Source organism: Falco punctatus (genome assembly GCF_963210335.1).
Source record: "Falco punctatus genome assembly, chromosome: 4".
Classification (NCBI taxonomy): Eukaryota; Metazoa; Chordata; class Aves; order Falconiformes; family Falconidae; genus Falco; species Falco punctatus.
In genome coordinates, this window is record NC_137583.1 from 63,349,215 (window position 1) to 63,364,864 (window position 15,650).

Below are 15,650 nucleotides of genomic sequence, written 5' to 3' on the forward strand. Positions count from 1 at the left end.
AATAGTTTCTAAAGCTCTGAATGAGGTAGTTCTAAGATGTTTTAGAAGTTTACATGGACAGAATAAAAAAATCTGCTCTTTGTGCTTACAACCTTGCATGGATAACATCTAACCCTGCCCACCCAGGTCCAGGTAAGAGCAGCCATCTCCTCCCCTCCTGTCTCAACAGAACCTTAAAAATGTATTGATGTATTTAAAAATACAACTTAATTTTCTTCAGTTCCACGTGGATTTCAAGGCAATGCAACAAAGAGAGTTATTTTACTGAAACTTAGTACACTTTCTAAATTTATTTGCTGAATTTGAAAGTAGCACGTTGGGGAAACACAACCAAGTTGCTGTATTAGAGTTTTGAGAAGGAGCCTCTGTGGCTACGCTGAACGTTTTGTGGATGAACTGGGGAGCAAGAGGAGAAAGATCACAGGCCTGAGAAGGGGAGGGGGCTGAGGCTGATCCCAAGAGGCTTCTCGGTATCCATTGCTCTGTGGCTGTCCACAGCTGTCCCAGGGAAGGGCTGGGTCATTGTGCCACACTGAGGTATCACAGCTGCAGCTTTCCAAGTTGCTTTATAGGTGTGATTTGTTGAGGTCCGTAAAAAACATTTGTAAATTTATCACTGCAGAAAAGACTAGGATTTGCTTTCTTTTACTGATAGTACAACATCCTTTATTTTCCTTTATTAGGAATAATATGGAATTCTATCACCCATTTTCATGCATTAGAAACTCGTGGTACTGTTAGCAAAAAAGCACTGTTTCAATGGAGTAATTTTTTTTGCTATCTGAATTTTGGTTTAGCCAATAAAAAATTTCTGATGTAAATTCCTTCCTTGCTCTGGCTGAGTGCCTTTAGAATCAGATATGAAAATCCAGATTTCCTCATCTTTACTAAATCACAACTGTATTTGAACACTCTTAGCTCCCGATAGCATAAGGAAAATTCTATGAAACTGGTAAAAACTATCATGAAGCTTCCTTTGTGCTATATAATGTACCTGTAGCCCATTTAGATCAATAGTAAATTAAGAATAGGCATTTCCCCAGTAAAACTAGGGTTAGCTACTGCATGCTTTGCATCCAACAACTGTTTTCCTGTACCATAAAGAAAACTGTTTCTGCCCAAAACTGTCAGTATTTTCTGTTTAAACACCAACTTTTTCTCAGCTTTAATGCTTGAAGCAACTAGGTTGTCTGGTATTTTACAGGCTAGTGGAATAATCTGTGAGTAACGCTTATAACAGAACCTTCATTTGGCAATGTATGTTCATATGAAGCTTTGCCTGCTGAGATTTTTTTCTGTTGTTATTGTGAATCATGACATTTGCTTGGTTTTGAATGTGAAAGCACTTAAATGACCTATCTCTTTTTATTTTCTGTCATTAACACATTTACCTCATTTTAAATTAGAATAGTAGATTAATTGCCCTTTTAATGACGGGTGCTTGCCTAGACAAAGCTAAAATCAGGGTTAGCAGCATGCCAGGTAATTTAGGTAGTCAGCAACCCATGAACTTCACACTGACAATACTACAGGCATTAATCCCAGATATTTTCCTTTTTCTTTCATGCAGTCAAATAAACCATTATCTGGGTTACTTTACAACAATAGATCCCCTAAAAGACAGCTTTTGTTAGCTTTTTTTTCTGTACTCAAGCACTTGTTAGGTTTTTTTTCTGTGCTCAAGCACGTGTTTGGCTTTGGCTTTGACTTCCCCCCCCTTCTCCTCCTTCCCCCAGGGACCATCTCAGCCCCTCTTTTGCATTTTTTTTTTTTTAATCAGTATAATTCAGTTCAACATGTTGTAGGGTATGGTAAACACCACAGGGATCTGTGTGACTGGAGTGCCTTTGGCAAGAAGGTACTTCAGATCTAGTGCCAGGAAAGGGGATCAGGAGGCTCAAGCACCAGTGTTGCTTTGCGACAATACACAGGGCAGTAACGTATGATAATACGTCCGGTGTTGTATCACTGCAACAATTTTGCCCCTGCCGGTTCAAAATTATTTTCATTGCAGTCAACAGAGTACAACAGAACTCAGTGCTGGGTGGATAATCCAAAAGAAAAAATCGAGGGATGCCAGTGCTTGGTTTCAGGGTCAGATGGCTGACTGAGGAAGGAATAGGAATTTCCTTATATGTTTTCAACAAATAATTGTCATGGAAGCAGGCTGTGAAGAAAACAAGCTTTTATTCTCAGCAAAAACATTGCTAGATACAGCTGCAGAATGTTTTCTCAGAAAGCCTTTCTCCCTCACATACCTGCACTTTGTTACTCATTAGCAGTGCAGCTGGGCCAGCTACATAAGTACTTTGACAACTGTGATCATGCTCAGTGTGTGTCAATGCAATGGCGATGCTGCCATTGCTTTCATTAGAAACGGGAAGTATTTAATTTAGGTGCCCATGCTAGCTTCCCAGCACAGCAGCTGGTGGCCATCTCTTGCTTTGTCATTTTTGTTTATGTTCAAAATGCAGAGCAGACAGCTCCTTGAGGGATTCTTCCCTCTGTCAGAAAGGGTAGGGCAGGGTCAGGAAGAATAAATAGCACTTCAGCTCTTCGAAAAGGTGATGTTGGAGCTTTCCAGTCAAAATATATGTCATAACTAAACTTGAAGGCAATTCAGCTGCATGTGTTCCTTGACCAGAGCTGCATGGGACACAAGATATATATCCAGAACATGTGTATCTTTGAGAAGGTGCTGTAGTGCGTTTCATATAGGGAAAGATGCTCTAAAGAGATCAGCTTCAATTGCAGTGTAATTTGCTGGGTAAATAAATTTCTCTGTCTCTATAGGTAAACGAATCTGCCTTATGAGTGCTGCTGGAGAACTTCAAATTTTGTTTCAACTCTTTTCCAAAGCCTTTGAAAAACACAGTTATATCATATGGAGTTTATATAAATCATAATATGTGCTCAAGGAGCAGGGGAGATCATGATCACATGAGACTTTATGAATATGAATTATGTGAGCTGAGTGAAAATGTTAAGTTTGGAGAACATAGCTCTCATGATGCTTGAGAATGTGGAGGTGAGTATGCAGGATGAGGGAGGATAGGGAAAGGAAAGGGAAGGAAAAGTAGATAAGGATATAATAGCTTCTTTCCAGTTGGTGGGTGAGTAGTTCTTTAGCTTTTCTACATGCTATGGAGAAAAACAGCATACCTTGTGCACTTGTGGTTTTTTTTTTTCTTCACAGGACATCTTTAATCTCATTTTTTAAGCAGCATGTACATAACTGTCATATTATTTTGGGAATGTTTCATAAAAAAATATTTTCTTAATTTAAATGGTGGACTAGAGAGACATGGGAAAATAATTTGTATGGCTACTTATATGTACTGGAGTTTTTTGGTTTGGGTTTTTTTTTTTTTTTTTCCTTTGGAGTATTTATTTTGGCTCATGGTTTTGATAAAAGAGCCTCTAATTTTATAGTTTTTATAAAATGAATTTCACTGTTTAGATTTCTTTCATGAATATGTTTATCTAAAACAATACTGCTTTTCCTAAAACTTAGAGAGAGAGCACTGATGTGCTAAACAATACAATATGTTCAAATAATGCTTCTTCATCATAGATTTGTGTTCACTAAAACTCAGTCCTCCATTGCTCAAGCTATGACGAAGAAAGATGTCATCAAATCAGTATTTTTTCCAGTTCAGCAAAGAGCAATAGATAATTCAAAAAGTTAAGCTTGCTTAATTTAATTCAGTAAAGGTCACTATTGTCTTGTAGTAACAGCGGAGTCAACATAAATGTCCATACTCACTCAGGTTTACTGCCTGCTTTTTTTTTTTTTCTTTTTCTTTTTTTTGTCTTGAGGTGCTGATGAATTTTATTTTTGGAAATAGTAGTTAGAGGAAGTCAAATGGTGGGAACAAGTTACCTGGTTATTAGAATCTATTTCTAGTGTTAGATTTTAAATTAAATTGTTAATTGCCTTGATCTTCTAAAAAGAAGGCTGGGAAGACTAGTGAAGGGACTAAAATACCAGGACTTGGCCAGATGCAAAGACTTAATCATGAAATTAGTCTTCAGTGCTACTTACCATCCTCCCATCTCTGAAAGGACAACAGGTCTCATATTTGCAAGAAATCTGATGGCTGACAACATGCTCTTTGCTCTTATGCTTTTGCATTTTTTGTCCTTTTAACAATACCTTGCCTATAAAAGAAATCCTATTTAAAAAAGAAGGAAAGTATGCCATGCATTTGCATACTAAAGAAACAAAGAGTGTTTGCAGAGCTAATTTTAGATCTGCTATATAAGCTTAAAGTGTATCGTCCTAAGCCACATAGTAAATGATATTGGGGGTTGGGGATGCAAGAGTCATCTTCAGAAGTCAATCCTACTCATTTCTTTCATGTCTTTATTGCATCCAGGCATCATTGGCATCAACTGCCATGGAAAATGAAGGACATGACACATAAGCTTTTTCGTGCTTTCTGAATTGCTATAACCTCTTGGATGTCTCAAGAGATATGAGAACTTCCTGTGCTTCAAGCTTTCAGAATAAAAAAATCAGATAAGGAATATAGAAAGTAATAAACCAGATTCATCACTGAGGTAACTCTACTGACTTTAGGGGAAAGATATCAAGAGCAATATTGGTCCATCATATTAAAATAGAAGCCCAGGTGTTCCTGGTGTGTAATTCAGGAGCCTTTTCTAAAAGGAGCTTTAATACAAATGCTAGTACAATTACTATTTAATCCTTTTTAATGCATTTCAGTTTCATTAGTGTGAAAGGCCTGATGCTATCAGGAGGCTACCTATTACTTTTTGTTTTGCCAGCTGAGGATGCAGTGTCACTGTCTAACACCTCCTCATTCACCAGCTCTATTATTCTGCTTCATCTTAAGCTTTCCCACTTAATATCAGCACGATATAATTGCGCCATAGGTGACAAATACAGTATTCCTTCTTGTTATACTGAACTTCCTGTCTTAATTACCAAACTCATTTTTCCTTCACATCCCACTTGCTCATTACTCATTTTCAATTATGATACAGATTTCCCTTAGACTTTAATTACTTCTTGTGCTTAAAAAGATAAATTAATTTTCTTATTAACCCTTTGACATCTCATTAAGGTCAATGAATAGGACAATTCTGTTTTCTTGTGGCACGTCGTCCAGATTATGTCAGTTTGCAAAAATACTAGGACGCTTAGAAGAAATTTCCTAAAACATTATTAGTTCTTACTGGCATGGCATCAGCATCTGCATCATACGACATTTTTTTTTTTTTTTCTTTCATAGAACTACCATTTAAACTGGGACTGTGTCTATCCTTGTGTGACATGGAGGAAATACCAGCTTTTAACGTTAGTGCTGTTGGTTTTACTTTGCTCATAATGCTCACATTCACTTTGTCTTTTGAAAATGTTTATAGGGATCGGGAGAGCACAAAGGATACAATTTGTAGGGCTTGGACCAGCCTCTGATAGGATAGGTACTGGATAGAATGAGAATTCAAGGTTTCCCTCCCACCTGTATGTAAGGGCCTGTGGCACTGGCTTGTTTATGGACAGTGGAAATAATATGCTTTAAAGGGAAACCACACTGCAGTTCCTCCCTAGCTTTTGGTACACAAAGCTTTACAGGATGTTAGGCCATTTTATCACCATAAATTTGATACAATTTGTAAACAACTGCATTTTACTCATTGAAACCGATACTAAAGCTACTCAGTGCTTAGGGCGGGAGGAGCTGTGACTTATGCAATATTCCCAGCGCTGCTCTCTCCTTGCTCCTTTGGCCGTTTCAGTTTCCCCGTGGTTTATAGCTGCATCCATAGGCTACAAGCTCCCTGTGGTTTATGTGCCCCAGCTTCTGTCTCCTTTCCTGCTTTCCTGAGACCTCTGGAGCAAGTTAGCTCATCATGATACTTGATTAACAAAAGCTGTCTGTGAATTGCTGACACTTACGGAAGTGTCAAAGTAGCTGAGAAAAAAAATGTTAATTTCTGATGCAAAACAGAATCATGAAATGAAAACCTTGCAACAATTAAAATCTAGTTACTTTATTAAGACATCATAAAACTAGAAACCATATATTTCATGTATCTGGCTGGTTTTAGTGCCTAGGGCAAACTGCATGTTTTTCTGCTTATCAGGTCTCCACTCACTGGAGACTCTCACATCTATTTTGTAAGAAAGAGCTGTCCCACATTGAAGTCACATATTGAGTCTGCTGAATGCTATTAAGCATCATAAAGATGAATGCTGATTAAAACGAGCAGATTTGGGGCTAGAATGGGATGAAATATGCATGGACAAATTGTTTCATAGATTAAAAATTTATTTTGTAAGTATCCTACAGAAACATCTGGCACCAATTGGGGAAAAAATATTATTTTGATTTTTTTGTCAAACAAACAGCTGTCATTTCAGGAAAAAAAGTTCATTTTTCTAGTAGTATTTCTTCCTCTGCTTGTACCAAAAGGATATATTCAGAACATTAGGAACAGTCACATCTTTTTTGTATTCTCAGAAATAATCTGCATGTTGGCTTCTCTGATAGCTAGAACCTGACCATTTTACAACCTGAAGAAAATTTAATTTTATTTTTTTATAATCAAAGGGTGAAGATAGGATTTTAAAAGAAATATAAGCCCTATCCCTGGCCCAAGAAAAAATTACAAGAAGGAAAGTTTAGGAGCCTCATCTCAATTTCATTTCTGTCAAACAAAAAAAATCCAAATTCCTGTTGAATTTGAATTAATCTAGCCCTTTACTGTAGAACATTGAGACTTGTCTTCTCTTGTTAACAGAGATAGCAATGGAAATCCTGGGCAGGTCTTGAAATAATTATAATATTTGAAAAAGACCAATGCAGAAACATGTCTACAGAGCTCAGCTCTCTGAAAAAATATTGAGATCATTTAGTGATACCAAGCTTACAAGAACACTCAGGAAATATGTTATTTGATTTTGGATAGTAGGTACAAAGAAGCTGATATAAGGGTACTGGACACATAGTCAATTATTCCCTATCAAACTCTGAAACATAGAAAGTGAAAAATATTTCCAAATAACACAATACCTACATGGAAAAATTCTAACTGAGAAATTTCTATAACAAAATCCAGGATTCAATCACTGCTTTTGTCTTTAGAATAAACATCAAAGGAAAGACTGATAAAGACATGGCTATAGACAGAAGAATGGGATAAAATGATTGAATAGAGCTATACCAAGGATAGGTTGTGCCATTCTACTGTTATCTTAATTTCATTAGTGACTAAAGTGACCTAAAATAGGAAAACTTCAACACCCCCACACACACACACACACCCTCCAAAAAGAAATAAATAAAATCCAAACCAATCCCCTCAGTAGATCTGTGCCACAAGAAAAATTGTTAGTTAAGCAGTTTTGTTCAGCAGAATACTGTTATTATGAGTAAAATGTTTGACAAAGGACTGTATTAAATAGTAAAGGTTTCTTTAGGAGAGGAAAGTTTGAATTCATATTTTCAATAATGAACCTGGAGAAAGCAGAAAAAAACAACACTGAGGGTTATCGCTGATGTGTTCAGATGGTGTGGGCACAGAAAAGGAGAATCAGAATATCACACAGAAGGAGATAAGCTGGAGGACTTGAGTTAAATGAATGAAATTACCTATGGTAGAACAAAGTGCAATTGAGGATCAGTGGAAAGACAGGACCATGCCAAAATTACTGTTGCTGTTACATTGCCTTTATCTTTATTTTTATCAATTGCTATGTTTTGAATGATACAAAACTGTAAGGTCTTTATATCCCAGGATGGCTTTCTTCTTGCAGGTTTGAGGCTTGAACCCCAGTCTTCAGTTTGTAAAAGCTAGTGTTACTACTTAATAATAAAAAATAATAATATAATCCTTTTTAGAACAGATGATATGGGACTGATTACTGTGGCTTAAATTTTGCATATATTTTAAAATTGTTTTCACAGATCTGGGTAAATAATGCATTTAAAACAACACAATTTGTTTTCCTGCTTCTTCCAAAAAATTGTCTAGTCTAGAGGTCCAAAAATCTAATCAAGTTTTTATATATTGCAAGTATAGTTTTTATCATGTAGATAATCCATGGAATCTGTATAAAAAAATACATTCCTTTGGCACATTTAATACAGTCTAAAGGTATGTATGGTGATATTGCCAAATACATTTTCCAAAAACATATTTCCCAAACCCTGTATCCCTAGATTCTTGCAAATGACATTCTGTAATGAGCTGTAGGTTCTTTTTGATTAGCATAGGGTTGAACATTCTTCTGTTTATCATTTTTCTTGCACCAGTGTGACATCTCTGCTGATTACTCACATTATGGTTAATTTGCAACTGATAATCAGTCCTAGTTTCTTAATAAACTCCTCATTAAGTGACTGGAGCTGTCACTTTACCTCCATGTTACTCTTCCTAAGTATAATGTGTGACCATTATGCAAAAGAAAGGACTGCTGGACGTCACACATGTCATTTACAATCATGTACAAAAGCTTCAAAAGGAGCTTGTTAAATAAATGCCCTTCATAATTCATTACTGTAAAATGGAAAGGTAGAACTAATCACCATATTGACACTGTGTTGCCAAAGTTAGCTTTTTTGGAAGAAGAGGCGTGCTCAACCAGTACACATTTTAAAAGATCATTGCAAAATAGTTTCAGGGAACTCCCTGAACGGCTTGTGCTTTGCTTATACCACTGTAAAAAACACAATTTACAGAGGCTGAAGCTGAGTCATCTGGAAGATGCTTGAAGGTTCATTCTGAAAGTGTTACCTTCACTTACAAGTGATATGATTAAGTTTTGATGCTTAATAACTTATTTTGTGTTAACTGAATCAAAATAAATCTCAAAAATAACATTCTGAGCCCACAGTAAAAATGAAATTATTCAACATAATCTGCAGACAAATAAATTGTAGCTATTTGTGTTAGCTCATATCATAAAGGAATACAAATATGTTTTGGGATAACTGCCACACTTTCGGGGATGTGCAGTAGCAGTTATACTAGCCTATTTCTTGTATTGCCAAAATAGAAAAAAAGTCTTTGGCATATCATTCTCCTGAATATTCCTTTAGTTTGGCCTTCTGAGCAACTATGTGACTATGGATTCTGTATGGAGTCATGTGCTTTGACACTTCTTCATGAAGAAGAAAAAATTAAAACATGAGAGTTAGAGTGAGATTTGAAGTTAAGATACAGTATTTTAAAGGATTATTTTTTTTTTTTTTTCAGCTGAGTGGGTTTCAGCTTGACAGGGACAGCATAAGTAACAATAATTGCAGGGCAGGGCTTTGAAAGAGAATTAAAGATGAATTCAAGAAGACAAGGTAGCCATAAGTAATCAAAAAAACCCCAACAACCCTGCCTCTTCTTGACAACAATCCTGCCTGTGTGTTTCCTATATATATGTTCTATATATTCATAAACGAACAGCAATAGCATGTCATTATTATTTTTTCCTAGGGAAATATGTGCTGCAGTTACTTCTGAAAAATGCATTCAAGCTGTTTATTCATTGTTTTGCTTCCAGTGACAATTTTTAAAATTATTTAGAAAAAAAATAATCCCTGTTAAACATTCAAGAGTTGTTTATTCCATACAGTCATATGGTGCTGTAGCAACACATTGCAGTGCCTATATCTCAGCTATGACTGGACAAACAGTATCTTTAAGACCTATGTATCCTTGGGCTTATGTGAATCTTTTTTTCTTAAATTACCTAGAGAAGCTCCTTTCCAACGCGCATACATAAATTAAATGCTGTATCTCTGTATCTAACCTAAATTTGTTCTCCTTTTAATGTTTTGCTACTGCTTTCTCAGAGATGAAGATTCTTTGCTTCTGAAAAGTTTCTCTCTCCTTTTACTATTTCCATATCTTCCTGAAGAAGGTAAAACTAAACAAACAAGGCACCGGAGGGGGCGGAAAAAAAAAAAAAAGAGAGAGAAGAAGAAAGAAAGAAAAGAAACTCAAGACCCTAAAGTAGTCGGTATTTATAGTAAACTACTTGGAAGTTTTGCCTCTGGGTGTTTATGCTGACCTTCGGGGAATTGTCATAACTGATGTCAGCAGGGAATATGGCTTTATATATCAGGACAGAACGTGTAAGGTGATGACATTGTATGTTTTTCAGGAAACATAAAGCATTCAACACAGAAGTGCATTTCAACATCTCTTTTAGTTTGTCTCAGGTATTTTCAGGTGATGGGACACCAACATTCATTTTTATTATGGCACCTTAGGCAGAGAACAGCTGTTTGGGCTGTTCTCAGTAGTTGTTCTTGTTTTACCATTATGTCGCTGTGCACTGGACGTTACAGGTTTGTTTTATTCTACATTGTTTAATTTATGTTTTTGTGTTTTTTTTTTTTTTTTCCCTAAGCTTTTATCAAATGCCCTTTAGGACTGTATCATTACACAGACACACAAAATGAAGCCTGAACCAAGAAGTGATTGCAAAATACTACCATACACTACAATTCTTTACTCTGTAAATTAAAATGTTTAACTTGGGAACAGGACTCTTGTCTAGTTCCATATGTTCTTTGATTGTGGCTATAAAATAAGCTAATCATTTCCAAAACCCAATTGCTTTTCATTAAGAAACAATTGCAAATATTCGATTGTCTATGAGTGTGTTGCAAAGATATTTTCAATGGATTAAATTTTTAGTTACACACCATCATCAAGTTCCTGTCACATTTCAGCATTATTGATTTGAAACAGAAGTGGAATTTTGATATCATTTATTCTGTGCTACATATTGTGTAATTATTCAGATGCTTCATTTTCATTTGTGCTTTCCTATTTGTTTTAAATGTTATTACTTGCTTCAGTGCTTTTTCATTTTAGTGACTACTCTGATAAATATTTCTATCAATTGCAGATGTGATTTTTGCATAAGTAACTGAAATCCTACTACCACGGTTTAATACAATATTAGACACCAAAGGAACTTGTAGAACCAATTAGAAAGTCTATGCATGTATCTGATTATTGAGTTATTTAAAAAAATGCTCTTAAGGGATAGCTTGAGCTAAAAAAAGACCACTAAAGCTGTTAGTTTCACTGGCAGAGTTTTAGATGTCCTTACTGTGGACAAAGTGCTATCACAGCCACTCCAGTTTACATGTAAGATTCAGTGATGCTGAATCCCAGGCTCATCCCAGGAACCTTTTTATTCTCCCAGGGAAGGGATAAGCATAAAGCATATCTGTGTGCAGCAGGACTGTGCAGTGGGGCTGGCAAGGCAGCTCCCCTCCGGCTGCCCAGTGGAGATGACACATAAAAAAACATCTTCAATCTAGGGTCATCACCTGGCTGTCTTCATGCATGTTGTGCTTGTTTCCTCATTGAGAGCTGGATTTTAAATGGGGAACAGAACCTTGTTCCGTGAACAGACGTTCTAAAATCAGGAAGGGTATTTGAATGCGCATGTGGCTGCTCAGTTTTCCAGCTAGAGCTACACCCGTCCGAATTCAGTCACAGGGAGGAGTTCTCTGAATAATTGTGGTTTCTTATATTCATATTATATTATTATGGTTGGGTGTATTTTTTCCTCCATTTTCCAAATGAACATAAAACCACAATAAAAAGTTTTAAACTTCCACTCTATTTCCTACTTCTGCTTCTCTTTTGGGGCACTTAAATAGGCAGTGGAAAAAACAGTGGGGGAAAAAATATAACCTTACAATTGATAAACTATGTAGTACTGAAAAATTATTTTGTATGAGTGAAAAATTATTCTATATCCAAAGCTGGAAAACTTATTTAAATTTTCCCTTATGATGTTCACTTAGGAACAGAAAATGCTTTCCAAATACCTCTAGGTGAAGCTACTTGCAGAAGGAGCACAATTGTTGACCGCTTCATGTCCCATCGTACAGAGAATTTACGTATATCAGAAGCCCGCTCAGTGACTCTTGCAGTCAGTAGAGAGGTGAGTACACCTTCTGATAGCCACAAAAGCAGGAATAGGAAGAATCTCCTTGTTACTCAGTTCCCCACAGCTTAAAGTTACTCAGTCTAAGAGGAATACGTGATAGATCATGGCCTCAGAACTCACTGCTGGGAATTGCCCAGGTACTGCCTGAGCCATTTCTGACCGAACCATCATACAGCAGTTACAAGTTACTACACTCCTCAACGGTGACATAGCAGAGTGTATATGATCCTCAGAAATTCTCTGGAAGCATGAGCTTCCCTTAAGGATCAGACCTTTTTAATATCATACTTTAGTTTATTATATATCTCATGACTATTAAGTTTTTATTAGCTATATAAAAATATTAATCCAGAAACCAAGTATTACAGCCTAAATACTTATTGTCCACGTAGAGCGATTATTTCTAATTTGATGGCTGGCATTAGAGTATAATTACTAATACCCTTTGCTTTTGTCTTACCCAAAGGAAGTCTTCACAGCTAGCAAGGAAGAACAGTTTTCTCAACATTGCTTGGTAATATTTTTCATTTCCTTTGCATATTTTAATGCAATCAGCACAGCTTACATCTGTGTAGCAATCAAATTACAAAGTCAACATAGTCCAATGAAATGCTGAAGAGCTAAATAATCAAATTCAGATTAATATTAATTGCTGTAGCTTCTGCACCTGGATTTAAAAACAAAAACAAGAAAATTACAACACAGAACTTCCTCTCTCTAATTGTAATGTTTTAAGTAAAAAACCTGAAACCCACATAACCAAACCAAAGGAAAAATAATCCCACAACGCCCCTCCCCACAAGAACCAAACCCAAACCTTCAGATGATGTATTTTCTCCTTCTTTTAAGAATAGGACGTTTTGATACTCAGATTTAGATACGTATTCCTCAGACATCCCAGTGGAATTATTTATCATTTTTCTTTTCCCTAGTAACTTTTATTAACTAATTATCCATCTCTGCGTTGGAATTATTATTCTCATTTCACACAGCCATAGAATCATACAGAACATTTGCAGTTCTAGTTCTGGAACTAAATTAGGATTAACATGTCCATTACTGAAGTGGACCCCCCTGTAAAGAGGGTTCTTATTTCCACTAGTTCATGCAACCAACAAAAGATAAATTACTATTTCCAGTCCTCCTCCCCAGAGGTGCCTTTACCCCTCTGTTAGAAAGCAGCTGCACATACAATTAATTCAACATTTGTCATAACTGGGAGGGGTTGGATCTCCAGTACAGAGAGAAATGAGCACTTTGGGATGGGAACAGAAACCTAGTGATGCAGATTTATTAGCTACAAATGGAGAAAATTACTACTCTGTTAGCAACTCATGCATTTTAGTTTTCTGCCCTCATTCACGTGTCCTCTCTGGCTGCATCACAAGCCAGGCAGTGTGCGTGTGCCGTTACATGCAACGAGAGCAAAGTTTTTCAGTGGGAGTTTTGCAGGAATGAGGTGCGAATGGGTAGCTGGAGGAGTGGCACAATTCTGAAAGCAATAACAAAAAGACAGAAATATGATTATTTGCTTGGACTACAGGCATTGGGCTGGTTCCTATAGATTTTGGAGTCTCAGTACAAACTGGCCTCTTTTTCCCGCTCCGATTTGCCTGCCCTTTACCTGGAACACAAAAATAAGCACCCAATTGTTTTGTAATTTGTACCAAAGCAGTCTACGTCCTAAGGCAGATGGAACTTTAATATCAAGCCAAAATTTCAAAGTGGCCCATGCTGATGAAGAGTATAGTTTTACTATTAAATATGTTTCTGGCAGAGGAAGGAGACAGCAAATGTAATTAAAGTATAATTATATAGAAAATGCTGCTTAGCCAGACAAAATCATGAGAGAGATGTAGGAACAGGACCTTGTTTCTTTAGCAATAGCTTCCCCTTGTCATTTAGGGTTCCCTTTGAACTCAAAGAAATGGCTGCATGTATAATTACATCCTCCCTCATTTAGTTACTATTGGAATTCAGGCAAGTTGGTAACAAGTAATTGGGAAGTTACTAATTACTACGTTAGTACACTTGTGACCAGTGAGATCTCACAGATAACTCCAAACCTGAAGAGTTTATGTTTGAGCAGTTAGTGAATCATAAAGAAGTATTAAAAATTGACTGAAATGTGTATGGCTAGCACCAGTGAGCTTCATAATAATAACAACCTGTAACATGTTAAAGTGCAAAATTAATTTGTGGATTGAATTTCAACATCAGCCACAACTGTCAATGGTCAAGTAGTAAAACAGATCTGTTTGCTCCCTTGTGATTACAGGTTAACTGTCTCAGTTTCATACAGAACACACGAAGCACCACAAGTGCAAATAATGCAATGGTCCTTTCTTTCCAAAGAACAGCTTTAAAAGTGAGGATAAAACTTTGTAATCAAAGCAGACTGTTTTGATTTTGTGTTCTCAATGGAAATGTTACCGTGAAATATACTCTGGTTCAGCTTTGCAACTATATTGTTTGTCTCAGTGCAACCACTATGGAGAGGTGCTTACCAACCCTGGCTGTGTAATTTTATGCCAAGAGGGAAAGAGTCCTTTAAACCTTATGGCCGCTGAGGAGACTGTTGTGTAGGTAACTGATAAAACAAACTTGGACTCTCCCTATAAGGGAAACAAATTAAGGTTTGGTGATCATCCAGCTGTAACTACAGGGTCAACTATTGTCTGAGACCCCTTAGAAGACTCTGAGATACCTGTAAGGAGCATGCACAATGCTTAATTAACATAGTACCACCCACTGAATAAACACATATGTTTTTTTTCCCAGAAATTTAATGCATAAACATTAGTATGGACTATATAATTTTGCTTGAATGAAACATGTGGCATGCATACTAGGAGGAACCATCCCCTGTGCACCCAACACTGCAATAAAGGAATGCCTGCTTCTTAACGCTAAGAAAATATAGGGACTTTTCTTATTCCTGATTTCAGTGACAAAAAGACTTACATCTTGCGTTGCCACCTAAGTTTGAGTATAAGCATATTCAGTATAAAAGAGAAACAAGTTTGTGCCTTTAAGAACTTGAAGCAAGCAGAACCTAAATGTGCAGGACAAATTCAAGCTTACTGTCAGTGGGCAGCACTTTCAGTGCCAGCCAATACACCACTCCTTAGGACACGGAGGTGGTCCTTTGTGTTTGAGGACCTTCCAAGCCACACCTCATTTCCATGATAGGGTTGCAAGTGAGCACAGGGTATGGGAGTACAACATCTTTCTTGTTGAGGTTTTTCAGCTCTATAATACTTTTCATTTGGACAGGAGAAGGAAGTGTAAGGAATACAAGTGTCAGGTTCTGACCTATGCAATAATAAAAAAAAAGAAAAAAAAATATGCATAAATGCATCTTACAAGCATTAGTAATGTAAGAGACACTTAATGTAATGATAGAAAGGCCTTGGAAATAGAACAAAAAAATTCAAGTTCTTATCCACAAGGTGTGAGCCAAATGTCAAGTTATTAATGGGCATGCATGAAAAACATCTCTAAACCAGCTGTGTAACCTGCAAGCAGAAACAGCTGCCTGCAAAGTTTATCAGCTTTGGGATTAAGTTGCAGCTCAGTCTAGACTTTCAGCATCATGGCTATGGATTTAAGCACCCAAGATCTCCCACAGATTTCAGACTTCTGTAGATCACAGTACTGTTAGATGCCTCACAATCCCAGCACTTACAGGAAAAGGCAGGAGGCCAGT